We start from the raw sequence: 16707 nt of genomic DNA, 5'->3' as shown, positions 1-16707 counted from the left end.
TTAAGGGACCACTGTAAAGAACAAAACAGATGATGAAGAAATGCTTTCTTGGATTATGCCATACAACAAAGACTCTTTCCTTAACCAAACTTTAGTCAGACTCCCTCAGTCCTCCTCTTGACTAAGCCTCAACCCTGGCCTCATCCCTGCTGGGCCTGCACAACCCAGTGTTAGCCAGAATCCTGCTAAGTCAGTTTAGAGAGAAGCCCCCATTCTTGGTATCTGGACATCCTGACCTGCCTTCAGGAAGATTCTGTTAAGTTGGTTGAATAAGAATTCTCCCACCCTGATGTCTCCTCTTAGTAAGTTTCCATCATGCCATAAATTTCTAGCTGTAGGAGGGGAATCGGATCTCTCTCCACTGTTGCTATCACGATAGTCCTGAGTAAAGTCTTCCTAATGGTTTTAACATGTGTCAGAATAATTTGTCCTTTAACACATGAAATCATGAGATGTGGCATTGTTTTAGCATATCAGGAGACCTTGTCCTACAAAGGTATACTTCTTAGCAACAAGTTACAGTTTTCTCACACTTTACAGGGATTATTTTTACAAATACATGAAATCTACATGCATTTGTGCACACACACACACACACACACATACACATGCACAGATATCTGCCTGAAGGGATGCCTTTAGAGGTTTACATCCATGTAGTACATAACTCCACTGGGTACGTGTGTGTATATACATGCCTCTGTGAGGGCGGGTGGGTATTCATTCAGAAGCTAACAAGTGGAAATGTCCACAAAACCCAGACTTCCCTGAAACCTTAAGTTTGTTTCCAGAAAAAGAGAAGGTAACCTAACATCTCTTTAAAAAAAGTTTTTTAATGTTTCTTTTATTTTTAAGAGAGAGAGACAGAGCGGGAGCAGGGGAGGGGCAGAGAGAGAGGGAGACACAGAATCCAAAGCAGACTCCAGGCTCTGAGCTGTCAGCACAGAGCCCGACGCGGGGCTCGAACCCACGGACCGTGAGATCATGACCTGAGCTGAAGTCAGACGCTTAACTGACTGAGCCACCCAGGCACCCCGGTAACCTAACGTTTCTTATATGCCTGACATGTAACCAATACTCTAAGTGCTTTGTATTTCATTTTTCCTACATAGTTCTTCATTTAGTCGTTACATCAACCCTATGAAGTTGGTGATAATATTCCCATGTACAGGTTTGGAAAGCTTAAGGAATCCAGCCAAGGTCACGGAGCTAGCAAGCGGCACGCAAGGGTCCTCGCCCAAGGGTCTCTGAGACTATGCTTCCAAATCTATTGCCTGGAGTGATTCTCTTATCCAAATAGTAGTTTTATCACTGTCAAAATAATGCCAAACACCATTGTACACTAGACCTCGTGTTTTCAATTTTTTAAAAAAGATTGATGCCTTTGGGGTGCCTGGGTGGCTCAGTCGTTCAAGCGTCCGACTTCGCCTCAGGTCATGATCTCACGGTCCATGGGTTTGAGCCCCACGTCGGGCTCTGTGCTGACGGCTCAGAGCCTGGAGCCCGCTTCGGATTCTGTGTCTCCCTCTCTCTCTGTCCCTCCCCCACTCATGCTCTCTCTCTCTCACTCTCTCTCTCTCTCTCTCAAATATAAACGAAAAGAAACATTTTTTTTAAAAAAGGAGGGAGGGGCACCTGAGTGGCTCAGTCGGTTGAGCAACCAACTCTTGATTTGGGCTCAGGTCATGATCTCAAGATCAAGCCTGCTTGGGATTCTCTCTCCCTCTCTCTCTGCCCCTCCCCTGCTTGCTCTTGCTCTCTCTCAAGATAAATAAATAAACTTAAAAAAAAAAAAAGGAGGAGGTTAGCTCTGTGCACTGTTATGGAAAGATCTCCAGGATAAAGCAGTAGATAAAAGCGTGCAAACAGTGCATGTGAAAGGCCACTGCTTATGTAAGATGAGGGAACTCTAGTCACATCTGCCTACAACAACCGGAACACTTCCTCGGAGTCTGCCACCAATACCTAGAAATAGATATCACCATCAGGGATAAACAGCATCCTTCACAACTTTGGGCTGCGGAGGAGGGACGATGTTTATATACCAATTAGGGATTTCAGAAATCCTCTAAAGAAGTTTCTCTCCAAGATGCTAGTACTTAAATCGGCATAAGGATAAGACAGAAACTACAATGCTCCGAGCTGACAGTTTCAAACAGCGTTTGAAGCCCCCCCCCCCACCGGATCACAGTTAGGACTTGCGCCTGGGCCAATTACTTTCATACTGTTTCTTTAAATGATCCGCAGCTAATCAGCAGTTTACCTGGTTACATACAATTCGGCTGGTTTGGTAGTGCTTCAAGGGGACGCTCGCTTCTCGGGTCTTCTGCATTCAGACAGGATTTGCAGAAGAGCTAACAACAAAGGGACTTAATTGGAAAACGAGCAAACGGTCGCGTTTTGAAGAGGAACCAGGAATCCATATTCTTGGGGGCTTTTGCCTGATTACATTTGTTAATAAGGAATGCCAAAAACATGTGCACCAAAAACCGTCCAAGGTCTTTTGGTAGCAAATTATACTTGTAAATGTGATGTAAGTTGATCACTGCAAGAACTCACACACTCTTTGAAGATCTGAGTTCATAAAGGTACGAAGGAATTAAGTGGTTCATTCCCCTAGTGATATAAAGTATTAAATGGCAGGGAAAAAAATGTGTTTGAAATCAACGGAGGAAATAATTCATTTTGAAAATTATCCCATAAAAATGTTAAATAGGAAAAACATGTTGGGCCAGTTTCTACCAGATAAATAAAGCAGAAATACGCAATGGGCAAACTTACGGATGATGGGCTGGGAAATGTCCCATCGAGCTCTTTGTTTTCCGTAATTTTTTTGTTATTCAACTATGGCAGTCTTAGGCACGGTAATCTATTCCATCCCCAAACGACAAAGAAAGGAAGACTAATTCTGATCAGCAGAAAACTGGCTGGCCTTTGGAGCCTTGGAGAGGGCAATGGCTCCCGATCAAGGAGAAGTGAATGTCTTTGAAGACTGCATCTTAGATTGTTTTGTTAATACATAAAATCCTCCCTCTTTATCATGCAGAAGACTCATTTCAAAAGGAAAATGCAAGTCAATGAGGATTAGTTTGGCTTCTTGGAGGTCAGAACTAAATATACAAAACTAATAAAACGGCGACGCTGAAATAAACAAGAATGTGCAATTGCTCATCTGTGGGAATGATGTAACGAATACTGACATAATTTCCAAGCAGAAAAGCAAAACTAGGTCAAAGCGTGTTGGCCTAACATAATAAGCATTTTTGCTCCCAGAATTTTACCATGTAGGCTGTGTCCGCAGGCATTAATGTCTCCTGTTATCAATGTTCGGGGCTGTCACAAACAATTCATGTCTTATCACTCTTTGTTAGTTAAACCAAAACAATGTTAAAAAATATTCCGAAAGTGTCTCATGTTCTTCTCCACTCAGAAATTTCTCTCGCTCAGTTATTAGGGCTTTTTTTTTTCTTCTTTCACTCAGAGCCATACCAGATCAGCAGCATCGATCTCTCTTTAGAAATCCTCTTTAAACACTGACCAATGAAAAAAGCCTCAACTGAGTCACTCGGTGAGTAGCCAATTTTTCCGTTCTGCTCTCCCATATGCTGACTAAAAGAACTCATACATTCTTCTTTCTATTTCTATTTCTTTCTATTTCTCCATTTCATTTTCCTGCACTATTTCCACAAAGCACCTTGATTCACCTGGGAGAAAAAAAGGACTCGGTCACTCCTCAAACTTTCTCCTGTGTAAACATAATCCTCCTAAGGTTTTACTCTCTGACAGGTTCACGCTTATTGAAAATCGGAGCAAAGAATATGTAGACAAAAGTAGTACAAAATCCAAAGAGAAGGCTACGTGGAGTTTGGATTTTTTGGAGTTTTGGAGTCTTGGATTTGGAGTTTTCAGATAGTATCTGCTCCCAAAGGGACTGCCGTCTCTCCTGACTCTTGACTCCCTAGAAACCATCAACCCGTTCGAAATGCCTTGGCATTTGTTAACACATTAAATTAGAACTGGCCTGTGACCCCAAATATCCAAATGATGTCTTACTAGAAGGCATGCAGTACAGTCAAAAGAGCACAAGATGGGGAGTCTAGAAGACTCAGGTTCCAGAAGTAAACTTGCTCCTACCTTTGCCCCCGATGGAGGGTAAAGCATTCCTCTGAGTGAAAATTTCAAGCCACAGACTCTCAACTTTTCACCAGTACTTTGTCTGAATTCCTAATGCATCGCCTAAATAAGTCGGTTTCTAATATTTGCCGACGCCTTCCACTTATACGTTTATCTGGTCATTCACCCAGTTATTGGCAACCCAATCGGGCATTCAACAAATTCCACTTGTCCACAAACGGCTCCTTTCCTCTTAATCGTGTGGGGAAGACCACCGCAAAACACACACGACCGAAGCCACCCTCCGCAAGCTGACATATGACACATAACACGGTCTACTGCATGGACCCTTTGAAAACGTATTAGTCCTGTTGTCTCCATAAACCGGTAAACGTCTCAGAAATTTCTATTTCATCATTTTAACCATAACTCTCAGACAGTCTGTCACACCCAGAAGCAGTGAAAATGCTTGGTCCAGCATATGTCTTGAATTTCATGGAGAAAATGTGGCCACCACATGCAGAAAAGACAGTAGAAGACTTCAGTCTTCTCTCAGAAACGTTCGCTCAGACGCTGAGTGACCTTGGGCAGGCCACTCACCTGGCAAAACAAACCAACTGCATGGCGGCCAAAGGCCTAAAACACCAGGTTGGGCTCAGCGAGAGCGAGAGCGAGCGGCAGATTCTATCTTGCTTTTGGGCTTTCAGCTACTGGAGGACGCATTCCATTTCTTAACCACTTGTGTAGCCCCATCATGGAAATGTAAGCTAAGCTACCTGCCATGTTCCAGGCTGTGTCCTCACCCAGAAGGCAACTGAATGGGATCCATGGTTAAGCAGCTGCAACACAGTTTCATTTTTCTCTAATGTCCATCTATTCGGCCCTTACTGTTCCCCCACCGAACGCCCTTTTTTTTCCTCTCGGAAACGCTCCCCGGAAAATGCTCTCTCCTGCTAAAATTCATCCAGCTTCCACCTACAAAATATTTAATGATTCTTCTTGTGTGCCAGGCACCGTGCCCCCTGTGGTTCCCTGGCTGCCATTCCCAAAGACCTCAGTGAGTCTTGAAGTTCGGGCAGGATGCTAAGAAGAGAACAAATGAAGAGGTCTGACCCACAGGCAGTCACATCAGCAAGTCCCATCTGCCAAAGGCGTGACCTCGCCCACAGATGTTGTCCCTGAAAGGGCAATCGTGAGTTTTGCAGCTCCAGGCTCTACCGCCTGCTTTTTCTCCAAGGAAAGGGTCGCCCTGAGGTTTGAAGGGCTAAGAGTCATGAGCTCTTAGCTCATCCATATTACTTCTCCCCCAACACCCGGTCGGGACCATTGTCTAGAGGAAATAGGAGTGTGGTTTGGAGGTGGGGCGGGACAGGGGGGAGGCTGGGCAATTATGGAAACTCAACTCACTGTATATTAGAATAGGGAGTCCCAGTAGGACCAAGAAGGTATCAGAAGGATGGAGAAAGAAAAGCGCGACTGGCGCAAACCTTTCCTATTTCAAACCTTGCCAAGACTGGCCCGTTACCAAAAGTATGGCAAATCTTTCTCCCTCTGTGCTCCATCCTGTGCAACATGGAGGCATGCCCTCAAAACTCAGAACTGAATCTGACATTAATCAGATTTTTAAGTTTGCTTATTTGAGAGAGAGAAAGAGAGAGAGAGACAGAGAGAGACAGAGAGAGCCAGAGATACTGCGTATGAGGGGCAGAGAAAGACAGAGAGAATCCCAAGCAGGCTCCACACTCAGTGTGGAGCCCGATGCGGGGCTCGAACCCACAAACCATGAAATCATGACCTGAGCAGATACCAAGAGTAGACGCTTAACTGACTGAGCCACCCAGGCACCCCTTAGATTGGTTATTTTGTAAGATAGTGATGTTTAGGGGTGCCTGGGTGGCTCAGTCAGTTGAGCGTCTGACTTCTTCGTGAGTTGGAGCCCCACGCCACACAGTGCCCGATTTAGATCCTCTGTCTCCCCCTTCCCTGCCCCTCCCCTGCACACGTTCTCTTGTGCTCTCTCTCTCAAAAATAAATAAACATTAAAAAAAAAAGATAGTGATGTTTAGAAATGGAATCATTTCTCACTGGAAAATGTTCTGGGTTTCAAACAACAGACCCTTAGAGCATAAAGTCTTCCAAGATTGGGGAGTACCTATGAGTTATTTTTCTCTATTGGTAAGATTTGATTAAATTACTATTTAAGAATTATGATAGGGGCACCTGGGTGGCTCCATCAGTTAAGCGTCCAAGTTCGGCTCAGGTCATGACCTCACGGTTTGTGGGTTCAAGCCCTGCGTCAGGCTCTGTGCTGACAGCTCAGAGCCTGGAGCCTGCTTTGGATTGTGTGTCTTCCTCTCTCTCTGCCCCTCCCCCACCTGCTCTCTTTCTCTCTCTCTCTCTCTCTCAAAAATAATAAATAAACATTTTAAAAATTAAAAAAAGAATTATGATACATTGATTTTAGCTAGGGATTCATAAACTTCTACAAATGGATATGTGGTTAAAAGTGAACTAAACTTCACAATTACAAATCATTTGTCAAGTCTCCCAAGTTCAAGAAGGGTTTGGCTACCATCAATTTATCAAGTGGATTCTTATCCATACAAATATAGTTGTTAATAAGCAGGCACCCTGCCCATGAGTAACTTACATTGTGCTACGGGAACGATAAAGTATATATCAGATCAAAGATTATTTGAGGACAGGGATCATATTAAAATCATGCCCATAGCCCCAAAGTGGCCTGGCATACAAAAATCATTTAAACTAGCATAAATGGGGGCGCCTGGGTGGCTCAGTCAGTTGAGCGTCCTTTTTCGGCTCAGTTCATGATCTCGCTGTTCTTGAGTTTGAGCCCCCATCAGGCTCTGTGCTGACAGCTCAGAACCTGGAGCCTGCTTCGGATTCTGTGTCCCCCTCTCTCTCTTCCCCCTCCCCTGCTGGCACTCTGTGTCTCTGCTTCTCAAAAATAAATAAATATTAAAAAAAAAAAACTATAAAGTAATGCAAATGAATGAACTACTGAATATGGTAATTCTGTAAGTACTCAGTAAGTGTCCTTGAATGATGTAAGAAATGAAGGAGAGACTTTGTCGTATGCTCATCATAAACAGTTAACCATATATAAAACTTAAGGGGCGCCTGGGGGGCTCAGTCAGTTAAGCGTCTGATTTCAGCTCAGGTCATGTTTTTCCAGTGCCTCAGTCTTCTGCCCTTTTTAACACTTTCTGTAGGCCATTAGCCATCCAAATCTGTGCCAATGGGACATTTTCCTCCGGGGGGGGGGGGGGGGGAGGGAACCTTGTGGATCCAGAAGCCTCCCTAATGTTTTGTCCTTCCATTTAAAAACATTTCCAGAACATGCCAGATTAAAAAACCAGGCAAACAACCTTCTAGAACAAAACCCCTGAGATGAGTTTCATGTGCAATAAAAGGAGTTGATAATGAGCCAGAAAGGAGTGATGTTGATAGAACTGTCCCATATCTAAATGGAGATTAGATTCCCGTTTGACCTGGCTTTGTAGCCCTCTCTTTAATCACAGCGTATTTGATATTCTCTTCCTTGAATGAACTCATTTTCATCGTGGCTTTGGTCACAAGATTAAAGAATCGCTAACTAATTGTTCCAAGTAAGCAGAGCAATTCTCCCCGACTCCAATCCCGACTCCCAGCGGTGCCCACCGCCTGGCCTTCCATCGTAAGACACTTCAAGCCTGACCTCTGCAGGTGGAGAACGGAAATGCACAGGGCCCAAACGATTGTGGTCTTTCTTTTTAAAAGCCCACCGAGTTCTGAAAACACAAACGTTCACACTAGGTACGACAAGGATACTGATAGAATATGTTGGCCTCCCCTTTCATTTTAGAAGTTGCTTTTTTGAAAGTAGCAACCATTTGACTGCAAAGCATTTAAATTCCATCTGCAAATTAACTTTGTCCCGGCTAACCATTAATTCTTTCTGCCCATCGAGAAAAACCCAAATGCCTTAGATGAACTGAGATCCTGGAATCATGCGGGTTAAAAAATGTCCTGATCGGCCCCACCTTTCTCTAATCAAACAAATTGCTCTTTGTCCAGTGACCAAATCCCCCCTTTCCACCACCGTGCAGCCCAGGTTGCCATAGCTACCTTGGATGTCTATTTACCACACAAGGGATCAAAGCCAGGAGACATCCACACACGCACTTAGCCTTAAAACTTGCTGGAATGCCTGCGGATAACATGTGCCCACAAATTAAAGGATTTGCCCACAGCCTATGCGGTCCACAGCCGAGCAAACTACGAACGCACTTCATAATGAATGGCGAGGAAAAGCCACCGAGAAATATTTCAAAACGACCCTATTTTAAATTCTGGTTAGTTACAGTATCTTCCTAGCTCAGTGTTGGGACAAATGAGAACAGAAATGCCTTTTACAGTTTTAGAGGCTTGACTTTCAAATGAAGGAAGCCATCAAACATAGTTGGATGCTGTAGGGGAGGCCTGTTTTAAGACCTATCGCTTCTAATTCCAAGCCTGGCACACACAGGTAGCCTGCCTTTCGGAGCGGGTAGGATTCCTCCCCAGAATTCTGCCTAATTTGCTGTGTCTCATTCTACGTCACTGTTCTCTGCCTTCATTCACCTCACCATTTGTTCAATGAGGATCAAACTGCCACCTCGTTCTCTCCTGGGGATGTGACAGAGAATAAATAGATGGCGTTGGTAAAGGACTTTCTAATCCTCAAAGGAAAGATGAATACAAAGACATTCATTATGAAACCAGATGTCCTTGGGCATTTTAATTCCAATCTGAAGAATGCATAACAGGCCGAGTCACAGCTTCCTTGTAATAGCACCAGGCTGGCCTTGCAAGAATTAGCAGCTGCTTAAAGCATTGGCTCACTACCTTGTTTTTCCCCTTCACACTCGTGTTAGTCTATCAGAAATAGAGCGCGCACCTTCTTCTCTTCGCGTGTTTTGGGAAGTCGTCAGGATATTAAAAACACAAAATACGTCTGGTAGGCAATTTCGTCTGGAGCAGCTGATTTTTTTTTTTTTTCCTAGCTCGAGAAAGAATTATTTGTCCTTCTCACGTGCGGGGACAATGAGTGGTGCGCTCTTTAGGGAGGGTATCGGGCCGTTGCAGGAATGCCAGAGGGAAACCTGTTGTTTTTGGCCGGCCTTCTACAACAGGTGGCCAGGCCTTTCCTTTTGCCTGGGAACACGGCAAATTCCTTCTCAAGGAAGTTTGAGGAGAGTGTCCCATTTAGGACCAGAGTGCAGAGAAAGATTGGCACACACTTTAAAATTACTTCCTGATAAAGGCAAATCAGGTTCACACTTCTCGTCTGTCCTAATTCGGCGTGACCTTAGGAACCCTCAAATAATATTATCCTTCTATGCGTTTTTTTTTTCTGCCACCCTGGCAGAAAGTTAAACCCCCCCTCTGAATCTCATCGCAGGGCAAGCAGCTTTCTAATTCTGCTGGCCCTGTCTGCCTACCCACTATGGCTCGTACGTGGCAGGGGTCTCCTGGCTGCCGCACCATTGTTCAGCACTGTGCAGCCCTAGGGACGGATCACTCCTCAGCGAAGAGATTGGATTTCATTGCAGAGCGGATGACACAGGGACCTGTTTGATAGTGAACGCTGCAAATCCGGCTGAGGCTGCCGGGCTGGGATGGCAAATTGGCCGGTGGGTGCGATTCACCCTGCCTGGTCGCAGCAGTTTGGCCCGAGAGAAACTCAGATCAAGACAGGATTAATCCACACCAAGAACTCCACCACTCATCCCCTCCACATTGTTGTTCTAGCTGCCGTGGAACAATGTGTTCGATTCTTGAAAGGCTGGACTGCCCCGATTCTTTGGGTGAGCAATGACCCTCCCTCTCTCTCCCCCTTCCTCCCACCCCCGCGGCATCCCACCCTCTTTTCAAGTACTGAACAGGCCAAAACATCGTTAGGCACACAGAGTCGCGAGATTCGAAAGTCGTTCGCTCACTAAATAACGAAGGAGCCATCACATGTGTACCCTTAGAACTTCAAAACCGGGCTGAATTCCAGTTCGCGCGAATGCCACGGCAAGCCAGGCATGGGGAAGATCATGCCAAGCCGGACAGCCTGCCTTTGGCATCGGGCACAGGGAGTGCCACCGTTCCACAGGGATCGTGTGGGAACAGGGATTCTGAAAACTGAGCTCAGACACCACCAAGGAGAGGACAGGTGGCCGTGCCCGGGATCAAATGACTTCTTTGTTCCAGCTGAGGACCTTTGTCAAAAATGTTTTGCGTTCCTCTTTCTCCTTTTAAATCCTTCCCATTTGGGCTTCTCGCTCCTTCCCCCCATCCCATCCGACGGCTCGACATAAAAAGAATGGGATCAGTTGTGGGTTTGCAGAACTAAAAGAAACCGAGCCTCGGCCCCACGATCTCCATCCAGCAAGGCAAGGGCAGTTCACTGAAAACACACGGCACTTGCTGATCTAAACGTGCTTCCCTGCATTCACAGAAACTTGCCAAGCACGCTGGCTTAGGGGGCGAGCGGCAGAGGGTCTCTGCGCTCGACCAGTGGGGGCTCTGCACCTCCTCCCGAGGCTGCAGGAAACGGACGGAAAGTTCTAAACCCCTCGCCCTGGCCCCCAAAGGGAAAGTTTTGCTTCCTATGCAAATCACTTCCCCCAAAGCTGTCGGAGTGGAGGGTGCTGAACTCATCTAGAAAAAGATGTGAAGAGCTTTTCTGGCGGTAATACAGATGCTAACTCTTCCTACCCAGATTTATTGAGAGCTGGCAAAAGCAATTTACACTCCTCTGGTCAATTTTCTGCCGTTGCCAGCCTACCGGCATGTTTTTCCAATCTTGTCTTCCCTTCCTAGGAGCAGTGATCTTGATATTTCTATATTGACATAAGAGTCTTCCATAACTTGGAGTAAGTTGTAAATTGCACCTTTTCTTGGCTTCATACACCCACTTTTTCCTTTTCCTTTCTTAATGGCAAAGCCATAAACCTCTGCCTGGGCTGATAAGGAATGTTATCACTCTACCCCGAAGCCACGGAAGAGGCTGTCGGTTTAGAATTCCTTTCAGAGACTCATTTAAGTAATCCCAAGCCTTTCCCAGCTCACCGCGTCAGGGTTGTCTTCTTACGGCCAGAAGCAACACAGTTTCACAACTGCTGGAACAGAAAAATAAATCTGCATTTTTCTGGAAGGGCCGGCCGTCTGGGCTCATTTCGGGCTGGTTCCGCCTTCTCAGCCACAAACACAGTGAAGTGCTCAGAATGGGAAGCCAAAATGAGATAAGACGCCCCGTGTAATTCTTTTTCAGGATATTCAGTTATCTTTATTCTAACCCAAAGCACAGGATAGAAGCTTCAAAAAAAGCTCGAGAAAGACCCCGCACGACACAGCCCGGCGACTGCAAACTGGAATTGATTTACATATTCGACAAACCGCTTTTCAGCCCTTTACAATGACTGGCTGACATCACCGATCACCATTAGAGGCAAAGCGGGGCGGGGGGGGGGGGTGTGGAAAGCCGGGGGGGGGGCCCTCAGGAAATCGGCTCCTTCGGTTCCCTCAGGAAAACGCAGCCCCGACTTTCCGCCAATGGATGGACGTGGACAGCATGTGCTAATCCAGAAGGCTCGCCGGAGTACCATCGCGGGGGGCCCAGGCTGCGCCCTCCCGCCCCACCGGCCCGTAGAGCCCCCGGAGCTTACCTGCCTCATGTTTAGAATTCCATGACCCATCCGGCAGGGAGCGAGCTGCCTCGAAGCCCACGCCGCGGTCTTCGGAGGGGAAACACCAAACCCAACAGAAGCCCGCAAGACAAAAGCAACTCAGGGAGACCCACAGGCAGCAAAGAGCACGTTTTCTTCCTTTTTCTTTGATCTGTTGCTACACGCACTCTGCCCAAGACAATGTCAAGTTTCTCAAGCTTCCCTTCCCCAGCCTATGAAAAGTCGGGCTCAGGGCAGCAAGGACCGCCTGGCTCTTATTTCAAATCGGGGCTCCGAGCCGTCGTAGGCGGCTGGCTTGGGCCCCGGAGGAGCCCCGCCAATCAGGAGGAAGGGGTGGGTCCTGGGAGCCCGAAAGGCCGCCTCCGCGAGGATTAGCGAGCTTTCGGGATTTAAATGGCTGGAAGCCGCTGGAAACGGTGCGAAAGCTCCCAACGTGAAGCCTGAGTGCTGTTCTTATCTCGCTGCCCCGGGTCCGCTCGAAGCGTAACTGACTAGCTTCGACCCTAAGGCCCGGAAAGTGACCCAACCGTGTTTGGAAAAGGGCATCTGGCACCGAAGCCCTACTTGGGCGGAGACGCTGGGGAGGAAACCAAATGGTTTGTGCGGAACACCTTCACTGACGGGAGCACTCGGGGGAGGACGGTGCCACCCACCTCATTTCCATATAGACGAACTGGAGATCCAGCCCAAAACACCCAAACCGAAACGGGAAGGTGCACGCAAATCTGTTGAAAAGCGGCAAGGGAACAAGAATCGTTCGTTATCTGTTGGGAGCCCGAGGCATAACTGCCCAGAATACGGTTATTCGAAAAATAAACGCTGATGTGTCCTTAAGAAGAAAATGACTAAAGGAAGCCTATCTCCCTTCCTCTAGGGTTCGCCTTCCCCACAGGGTTGAATGTGGTGAACTTATGAACAGGGCCTAGCTGGCCATCAGCTCAGTAGGATGGGAGGAAAGCTGGCTGGCTTCTGGTAAACTTAAACCCGGACTGAAAAAGAATTCCCGAAGTTTGCTTTCTAAACTTCACATAAACAGGAACTTTATTCAACTCTCAGCCAGCATGATTTCAAGGCAAATCGACCTTTGGATTTCAAAAAAGTGCACGTCGAGCCAAGACTACTTTCTGTGGCACCAGTGGCGTCTTTTTTTTCCCCCCCAAAGAGTGGCCAAAATGATTCTTTTGTGAGAATGATTCCATAAGTATTTTTAAATTTTTGTATAACAGGTTAGCAGGTAACCAACGGGCAGTTTCAAAACTGTCATCTGCGTACCCAGTTCTATGAAAACTCAGCAGCCCAGTATCTGCTGGCCAGGAGGTCCATAACCCCACCCCAGCCCCCCACCTCGGTAGGCCAAGGGCCCGCCTAGTGACACAGGCTGGCTTTAGTCCACTTGTCCTTACTTCGGAGCCCTTCAGTTACGACCCAGCCCAACCTCAGCGCTACTCACTTGGGGTCAGATCATTCTCCGCGGTGGGTGCCGTGCTGGCCGTTGTGGGATGTTGAACAGCGCCGGGGTCTAGGCCCCCTAGACGCCAGTAGCATTCTCATGACAATCAATAATAATCATGCGGGGGGCGGGGGGGGGACGTAAAATCATGCCAGATTGAGAAGCATTGATGTACCAGCTCTGAGATATTGGTTCTCAAGCCAGAGCGCGCAAGGAAACTTCTGGGGAGATTGCTAAAAATGCAAATCCCAAAGGCCCTGCTCCTGTTCTAAGGGAATCTGATCAATTGCTTTGAGGAGGAGCCTGAGAATAGCATTTCTGACGCACAAAGGACTCCGATTTGCTTTGAGATGTACTGTACGTATCCCTGCCCTAGGTATGCCCTCAGCCCCAGGACATAGGGAGCGACCCCCAGCTGCTGCCATTAAATATCACTCGAGTTAAATCCCAAGGCGCACCTAATTTATCACCTTCAACAAAAGCTTCTCACAACTGCATGTGCCTTCTGCAGTCATCATCTCAAAGGTACATATGAGCTGGAATTTCCTCTCACCATCACCGTGCCCTTTCAAAGTTTCATCCATCTTTCTTCTCCTTTACCCACTCCCCTACCATCATACACGGTCAGATGTCACCACTCTCTGTTGCTTCCCCAGAATGCCCCAAGACGAAGTCATCCCTTCCCTCCTCTATGCTCATAAAGCAGTTTATAGACACCCAGTGGTGTGCTGGCAAATGTTTGACAACCAGCTCTCCAAAATTTAAAAAAAAAAAAAAAAAAAAAAAAAAGGCAAGATTTGTAGTCGCATTTGCCAATTTCCCCGGTGTAAGAACTCGCTCCTTTCCCACCACCAGGACACTGAACAGAGTTAGAAAGGGTGGCGCCGAATCGGCGCTGTGGTCATACACTCTCGTCTCTCTCGTATTAAACTATGCCACGCCGGAGGGTAAGAATGGCGTTCTATTCGTCTCTGTAACCCCAGCCACTTGCAACGTACCCGTTGTGCAGTAGGTGGGCACCCGACATGCATGGGGAGAAAACGCAATGCAACGTGCAGCTCAGACCAGAGTGCATGATGAGAGACCAGCCTTCTGAAACAGAACCTCGGATTCCCAGGTGTATTTGGGAGACACTATATTTTTTATGTTTTTATATGAAGGCATCCCACACGTTTGCATCCACATCTTTACACCATTCGATCAGCTGTAGATTGCAAAGATCTCCAGGAGGAATATAGACAGTAGCCCCTGGGAAGTACAGGAAAGGTAAGAGATGCGGTAATTGATGACGGTTATTTCTACCATCTTCTCCTTATGCACTAAGACAGGAATGCTAACGGTGGTGTCATTAGCAAACACCACTTGCGACTGCCTCCTGTCAGCCAAGCATTTCGCCAGCTTCTTCACCGACGTGCGCCGTTTAATGTCCGCCAAAATACCACAAAGTAGACATCACCGTCGTCAGGCTAAGAATGAGCAGACAAGATCATGGAGGCAAAGTAAATAGCCCAAGATCGTATTGTTAAAAATCGCTGTACCAGGAATCAAGTGTTTGGGATTAGAATTTTTCTGCTTTTCGTTGTAAGACATGCTGTCTCCGGAAGTGTTCGGAAGCTGCCTAAAGAAAGTGGACGGTGTGAAAAATGAAGTCTCCTTCATTTATAAATACGCCAATATAATTTTTAAAAACTTCCAATGAAATAAATGGCCCCTTGGGGGTCACCCATCGAGCGAACATTAGGTCCGCTCATCGGAAACGGTGTAGGCAAGTCAAGCGAAACAAGGAAAGAAACTTGCTTCACCAAAGGAGAGGATGTCCCCTTCCCCAGTGTGTGATTAACAGCGTTTGCCAATGACAGCTGAAGGGATGTTGTAGTCTTAACGGAGCCTAGATGACAGTCCTGCGTGGTTATGTGCGGGTCTGGTGATAAACAGACCTGCACAGCAAATGGAACAGGTGCCTGGACAGGTGGCCCTGGGCAGGCCCTCCTGGCCATGGATGGATATTAGCATGGCACCTGACAAGTGTGCCACCTCTTTCTGGATTCTATTAGGGTCAAAGCATATGGGATTAGCACTTGTGTGCATAAATAATGGTTGACCGTCAGTAACGTCGTGTGGTTTATTGAAATATGTGTCAGGACACGACATTAAAAGTCAGTGAAAACCAAGCTGAAATGGCCTAATCGGCCACTTGGAAAGCGTGCTTGGTGCAAGTGAAGTCTTTGGGGTCTATGGAAAGAGTGTACTTATTCTCCTGCAGAGGATCCAGGAAGCCAGTTGCTTTATACTGTATATACGTATACATATATAAATATATATATATTGAGGAATACTGTATTCGAGGTAATTCGTGAAATTGCTTTAAGTTGACAACAACACAGGTCCCTGCTTAGAAAAAAAAAAGGAAGGGGCGCCCCGGTGGCCCAGTCGGTTGAGCGTGCGACTTCGGCTCAGGTCATGATCTCGCAGTTTGTGGGTTCGAGCCCCGCGTCGGGCTCTGTGCTGACAGCTCAGGGCCTGGAGCCCGCTTTGGGTTCTGTGTCTCCCTCTCTCTCTACCCCTTGCCCACTCACACCCTGTCTCTCTCTGTCTCTCTCTCGCAAAAATAAACATTAAAAAACAAAAAAATTTAGAAAAAAAGGAAAATCCCACCTATCATTCTTACAGCATGTCACCAAAAAGCAAGTTTCTACTCGCTGAGTGCGGGCGTTCATGAAGTGCATTTCTTTCAGTTGGTTGATGGAAGCACTGAGAGATACCAGAAGCACGGGGGGTAATTTGGAGTTCATTTTTGGTGTTAATGTGGCCGGTAAACTGGCTGATGGACTTCGAGCAGACAAACTGACATCTTTAAGTCCAGATTTTTCAGGGGGCAGTTGGGCATATTATGGGCTGAATGTTTGTGTCCTCCCACAATGCTTATGTTGAAATCCTAACCCCTAATGGACCAAGACAGATAAAATCATAAATGGGAAAGGTTTTTTGGTAACTATTGCTTGTATGAATGTTTTGGATGACAGACACTGGAAAGAAGGAAAGAAATCTGTGAATCCAAAAACGGAAGGAATAGACACCCTGTGAGAAACGGTTTTGGAGAACGGAGCCTAAGGACAGACCTGCAGACAGGACGGAGCTGACTAACTGGTCAGGGTTTTCAATGCACTGAACTTGCTATTTCCTCACTTGAAAACTAAGGACATGAAACAAATCATGCTATTTAAAATTTTAATCATAACTTACTACGTACTAATTCTCTGCATTTAGGGGTGCCTAGGTTAAGCATCCGACTCTTGAGTTAGGCTCACGTCATGATCTCACAGTTCATGAGTTCGATCCCCATGTTGGGCTCTGTGCTGACAGTGTGGAGCCTGCTTGGGATTCTCTCTCTCCCTCTCTCTCTGCCCCTCCCCCATGCACATGCAT

General features: G+C 46.6%; 1 protein-coding gene across 4 annotated transcripts in view; it reads right to left on the bottom strand.

Annotated features, from left to right (window-relative positions):
- The window catches only part of MID1 (midline 1), a 581622-nt gene that overhangs the window by 136634 nt on the left and 428281 nt on the right, over nucleotides 1–16707 (bottom strand). For 2 of the 4 annotated variants that reach the window (XM_081793387.1, XM_081793391.1), the window contains exon 1: nucleotides 11811–12083. The exons of the other annotated variants lie outside the window; for them this stretch is intronic. The gene's annotated coding sequence lies outside the window, so the exon portion shown is untranslated. Of the gene's footprint in view, nucleotides 1–11810; nucleotides 12084–16707 lie in introns of those variants that run through there. 4 annotated transcript variants of the gene reach the window in all.

Source organism: Panthera onca, chromosome X (assembly GCF_046562875.1).
Source record: "Panthera onca isolate mPanOnc1 chromosome X, mPanOnc1 haplotype 2, whole genome shotgun sequence".
In the NCBI taxonomy this organism is placed as follows: domain Eukaryota; kingdom Metazoa; phylum Chordata; class Mammalia; order Carnivora; family Felidae; genus Panthera; species Panthera onca.
The sequence above is the reverse complement of the archived record's forward strand: the minus strand, read 5'-3'. Positions and strand labels throughout refer to the sequence as shown.